Here is a 6,325-nt window from a genome sequence, read left to right as displayed (position 1 = left end):
TTTTTTTTTTTTTTTGCGGTACGCGGGCCTCACTGCTGTGGTCTCTCCAGACGCACAGGCTCAGCGGCCATGGCTCACGGGCCCAGCCACTCCGCAGCATGTGGGATCTTCCCGGACCGGGGCACGAACCCACGTCCCCTGCATTAGCAGGCAGACTCTCAATCACTGCGCCACCAGGGAAGCCCTCTCTGTTTTCTTTGGGAAGAAAGACATCCACCCAGCAGGCTGGTCTTTCTGTTTCCTTCTTCATATTTCTCTCCCATGGCTACTGTCCCTCTATCCTCAGGTTAACATTTAACTTGGGGGAAAAAAATCAGCTACTTAGAATTTTGAGCAAATGTTAATCACCACCAGCCGTCTTAATAATCTGCTTTTACCATTTCTCCTGAGGTGGGCAGGCTAATTTAGCTTGTCAGTGGAGGCTCTGTCTGCTATTAACCTCTTCACCTCTTTGTCTTTTGCGAGTCTAGTTGCTTTTGCAGAGTTTAATTGGATTAGGGTTAGGGTCTCAGGGACTTTCAGATCTGGAACCTTTATTAGATGAGACAATGGAAAACAGGAGGTATGACGGGGAGGGCAGTAATTCAATGCCTGGCTCATAGGAGAGAATTAAATCCAGAATTAGTGAGACTTGGGGGCAGGGCCTCTCCATAGGGATTTCCTTTAGGTCCCAAATTGCTCTATGTCAAGGAACCTCTAGGAGAGGTGAGCATGGGCATTTCTGGTGCTTTTCTCCCTTTTTTGTTTTTTAGGGAGGAGACAAGACATATTGGTGCCTTGCTAGGGAGAGAGCACAGTAAGACAGAAGCAGTGTGGTGTTGTGAAAAGCACCAAATGTTATGCAGTTGGTTAAAAAAAAAAAAAGGTAACAATTTATGGTCTCCATACCAGCTTCTGTCATACACTAAACTTGGGTGCTGAAGTGTGCTGGGTCCTTGTCTTGAGGGTTAGGAGAAATGGTCAGCATTTCAAACCATAGGACTCCAGAGAATGTCATGGACCCTGTGCTGAGGTTTTTTGAGGAGGGAGGATGTGGGAAGAAGATGCCAATCTGGTAGATTGGAGTCCAGAAATAAGATATTCTACCAGAACCTCCAGTACACAGGGTATGCACTGCACAACTCCAGATGCACCATTCACAGGACATTGGCAGTAATACATGTGATATTACATGACCAGTACTTATTTCTAGGCAGCTGCCCCTCCCTCCCTTCCACGGTTACCATGGGAGCTCCATGCACACATCTAACTCCCATTTGACCAATCAGGGTTTTCCATCCCTTTGGTCAAGTTGATTGGTCCAGGGGTGGGCACTTGACTTAATCTGGGCTGTGAAATGTAAGGTCTGGGAAATGCCAGTGGTCATGTTTCTTGCTGTGTGGGCCTGGGAAGCAGAGGCCAGTTCAAAGAAACAGAAAAGAATTAAATATGTGCAGAGGGGAGCAGACGCTAGAGAAGTAGAGAAGGATCTTTGAGTCTATGTTTCCAGCTGTCCTTGAGTAACAACTGGATTCCATGAGATGATAAATTCCCCTTCATGTTTAAGCTGGTTCAAATTGGGCTCTGGGCTTCCCTGGTGACGCAGCAGTTGAGAGTCCCCCTGCCGATGCAGGGGACACAGGTTCGTGCCCCGGTCCGGGAAGATCCCACATGCTGCTGAGCAGCTGGGCCCCTGAGCCATGGCTGCTGAGCCTGCGCGTCTGGAGCCTGTGCTCCGCAACGGGAGAAGCCACAACAGTGAGAGGCCCGCGTACCGCAAAAAAATAAAAAAAATAAAAAATTGGGTTTCTGTCACTTGAAATCATCAGCGTTCTGAATAACATGCTAGAGGTCAAGGTCAGGGATGTGAGAGTACTGCTGTTTTAAATCCTTTATCAGGTTTGGAGTAGGAGCCCTCCAGAGAGCAAGCCTAGCTCTCAGGAATTAGAGGCAGGCAAGGGGTAGGAAGGGTTTCAGAGACTCACCCAAGGAGGATGGTTTGAGGATTTAAGCACAAACTGTCAGGAGACACATGATGAGCAGCCGGCATGCAGCTGACCAGGGCAACTACCTGATACTAGTCTCAGGACAGCAAAACACTACTCAGGGGGTAAAGGATCGATGCTTCCACTCCATCTGACAGACCATCCTCGGCTTTGCCAACGTAATTGTCACAGTGACAGCAAAAAGCAAATAACCTGATTTAAAAAATGAGCAAAGGACTTGAATAGATATTTTGCTAAAGAAGACATACAAATGGCCCATAAGCATTTGAAAAGCTTCTCAACATCACTAAGCTTTAGGGAAACGCAAGTCAAAACCACAATGAGATATCACTTCACATCCATCAGTATGGCTACTAAAGGCAAAACACAAAACAACCTCCCGGCTCCGAAACGAGAAAATACAGTAAGTGTTGGCAAGGATGTAGAGAAATCTAAACTTCTGTGCATTGTTGGTAGGAATGCAAAATGGTGCAGCCACTATGGAAATCAGTATGGCAGGGCCTCAAAAAATTAAAAATAGAACTCCTATGTGTTATGGACTGAATTGTGTCTTCCCCCAACCCCAGCTTTATATGTTGAAGCCCTAACTCCCAAAGTGATGGTATTTGAGATGGCAAATGGTACTTGGAAGGTGATTAGGTTTAGATGAGGGTGGGGTCATCATCATGGCCCTTATAAAACCAGACTAGAGCCCCCTCTCTGTCTCTCTCTGCCATGTGAGGACACAGCAAGAAGGCAGCCACCTGCAAGCCAGGAAGAGAGCTTTCACCAGAACTCGACCATGCTGGCACCCTGATCTTGGACTTCCGGCCTCCAGAACTGGGAGGAAATAAATTTCTGCTGTTTAAGCCAGCCAGTCCGTGGTATCTTGTTATGGCAGCCTGGGCTCACTTAGACACTATATGATCCAGCAATCCCCTCATGCAATCTGGCTTCAAACTTTCTTTCTGCTATAGTGTCATTATACCTATGCTTTGTCCTGCAAACCCTCCTCACGCCAGGGATGGTGCTGTTGCTACCATATAGGCTGCTTCCCTCACCCCCAAATTCCACCTGCCTCCTGAAGTTTCCCTAACCCTCTCACTGGAGAAGGTATGTCTTTCATTTGAACTCTTCTAGCATTTTGACTGTTGCTCTTGTATGACATGGACCACATTCGGATTTGTCATAATTATTTATGTATTTGTCTTATATTTTTCTACTGGATTCTAAGGTTATTGAGGGCAGGGAGGGAGGGAGTCCTATGTAGCCACAAATTCCTCCTGGCCGACAGCAGTGTTTGACGAACAGCAAGATTTCAATAAAAGTTGCTTGCAAATGAATCTGGAGAAGCTGAGAATATTGTAATCAACAGCACAAGAATTAGCACAGGGGTAAATTTAGGTGTCCCACTCACATCTACCTTCTCCCATATGCAGTTTGGTCTGTAAATAGGAACAAATGTCAGTCACAGGTGTGGCCACGTTAGTTCTGTCTTTCCTGCTGTACAGATGTACCAAGTTCATGTTTCCAAGAATAACCCTCCACGAAAGCCTCACTATCCTTGCTCCTTACACACATGCCCGTAGCAAAATAATCCTGGAGATTCTGAAAGCCTTCCTAGAGTTACAGTTGGGGAAAGTCAGGGAGATGTTTCTGGCAAATGGCCTCATCCGTGACTGTGAAATTGTACCTGAAGGGGCCCTGGAGCTGCTGGATGTGGGCTCATCTCACAGGCTGTGCATGGAGCAAACAATGGGTCTGGCCACCAATTTGGAGTCTGAGGGAAGAGAAGGAGCTGTTCCCTATTCCCATCTGGAGAGAGGTGGGGCCCCAAGTAAATGGCTAGTAAGTGTTTATTGAGCACTTACTATATGCCAGGCATTATGCTAAAACCTACATTGCCTGATGGGGTAGCCACTAACCACGCGTGGCTACTGAGCCCTTGAAATGTGGCTACTGCAATCGAAGAATAGGATCTTTGATTTAATTTAAGCTTTAAAACAAGTACTCTATTAGGTTATTGAAAAATATTTAAGAATGGTTGAAACTAACTTGGGTGTGTGAATTTCTTTCTTCAACTATAAATTTTATGAAATCTAATAGGAAGCAAGTCTTCCTGTTGAAAATTCAGTATCTGAATTGGGTTGCATGGTAAGTGTAAGATTTTGAAGATTTAGTCTGAATAAAAGAATGTTAGACATCTCATTGATACTTTTTATATTGATTAATGTTAAAATTATAATATTGGGGGTTTTATATATATATTGGGTTAAATAGAACATATGATTAAAATCAATGTTACATGTTTCTTTTCACTTTTTAAAATGTGGCAACTACAGAGTTTTACATTTTGTACATGCTTGCTTTATATTTCTATTGAAGAGTGCTTTGCGCTCTGCTAAACATTTTTTTTTTTTCTGCTAAACATTTTAACATGCATTATTTTATTCCCCAAACAACTCTATGAAGTAGATAGCATTATTATCATCACCTTTTTACAAAGGATTCTCAGAGAGATTTAGCAACTTACCCAAGGTCATACACACTGTGCTATGCTCTCTCCGGGGACTAGGGGCTAGGCCTAGGCCTAGGAGGCTGTTTGTGAGTCTGGCCTTCTGCCTGGGTGCCAGAATGGCAAAGGGCCTCATATGCAGACTTTTTGATAATATATTTGAAGATGTTATACATACAGTGTAGGTATAGTAACAAAAATGAAAGCAGATGTTAATCATTTAATTTCAAATTCTTAACTATAAGCACATAAAATACATCACCATTTTGGTAGCCCTGCTTTGGCATTTCTTAATTTTGTAATATCCTGGAAGCCTCAAGAAATGGAAGAGATCAAATCCCTCCAGACTTCTGAAAGGCCCTGGTATCACATTAGATAATTTTCCTAGCCGCCCCAAATGCTGCCAAGGACAGTTTTTAGTCAGTAGTATGAGAAGTGATTCAGGAATTGGGTAAGGCAGGTTTATCGAAACAGGGGTGGGTACGGGCTGGTGGCGAGATCACACTCCTAACCTCTCGAGCTATGCTGTCGCTGTTGATTAATCATCCAGGCGAAGGCCGCAAGACGCTGAGGCGGAAGGGAAAGAGGGGAAACCAGGGAGAGACTCTCGACATATGCCAAGACCAAGTTTTCTAAGAGGCTGGTGGGAACCCGGGAAGGCTCCGTCATGATAGGAACGTGCTGGCCTCGAGCTCACTATATAAAGTCACAACCCACTCTGCTCCTCGCCCTGCAAGAACCTGCTCTGAGTCCTGGCTTTGTATCATTTGCAGTGTAGATGCGGCATGGGAACGGATGCCGTCAGGGTGTCAAGGAGATGACGGAACTCCGCGTAGGCAAGGGAAGACTGACTAGGGTGAGGAGAGTAAACAAAACCAGCGCAGGGATGCACCAAAGTCAAGCGCTTCACCCTGCAGGCCTACGAGGCGTGTACTTGCCCAGCTTCAAGACCGTAGAAAAAGCCCAGAGTCGGCGACAGAGGGATCAATAGTTAATGCATGGGGAAACTTACATGTCTGAAGCAAGGTCCTGGAGCGACACCCCACCGTGTGGAGCAGGACATGGCGGCAGTCTTCCCCGGGGGTGGGGTAGGGAGGTTACCAGTTATAGCGGGAACTGATGTCAGGTTGGCTCATCCGTTACCAGGGAAACCAGCAGAGGAAAATGCCCCTCCTCTCCTTGAGCTATCAAGGTGAAGATGGTTCTGATCTAAAGATTAGAACAATCACCACCTGGCGCCGGGGCAAACATGTAGGAAGGTCAGTCATGTGATTAGCGTGTAGGTTAAGCAGGTACTGGTTGAGCAGGGGGAGGTACAGAGAGCAAGAGAATAGCCATCTTGGGTGGCCTGACCGTACATTATTCAATTCCTAGGTTCACCTGGAATGCCTTTGAGTCTTCTTTGAGGTACTGTAGTGAACTGGGCTCATTGGGTCACATCGTCCAGTATTTAATCAAATAATTAAGTGTGATTCTTCATGGAACAATGAAATCAGAATTCACAATTATGCAAAGTGACATGAACGGTCTGGCTTTAAAGATTGTGGCTTTAACCTAGACTGAAAGCATTTAATATGCAAAAATCACAGGTGTCTCTGTTAAAGGCTCAGGGTGCTCCTACCAGCCTTCAAGTGGGAGAGGAAACCAAAGAGGATTCACCTGAGGTTCTTGAAACGTGTTTTCTTATTAACTGGGTCATATTGATATGTTCAGAGCCTCAGTAAATCTGGAAGGAAGGAGTGAGGATGCTATCCTCACACAAAAAACGGGGAAGTTGACATTATTCTCCCCCCTTTTGGATGCTTTTATGAGAAACTGCAACCTTTAGATTCCACTTGTTATCTAA

The sequence above is a fragment of the Neophocaena asiaeorientalis genome, unplaced genomic scaffold, assembly GCF_003031525.2.
Source record: "Neophocaena asiaeorientalis asiaeorientalis breed wild unplaced genomic scaffold, Neophocaena_asiaeorientalis_V1.1 scaffold633, whole genome shotgun sequence".
NCBI classification, from domain to species: Eukaryota; Metazoa; Chordata; class Mammalia; order Artiodactyla; family Phocoenidae; genus Neophocaena; species Neophocaena asiaeorientalis.
This window is presented reverse-complemented; position numbering follows the sequence as displayed.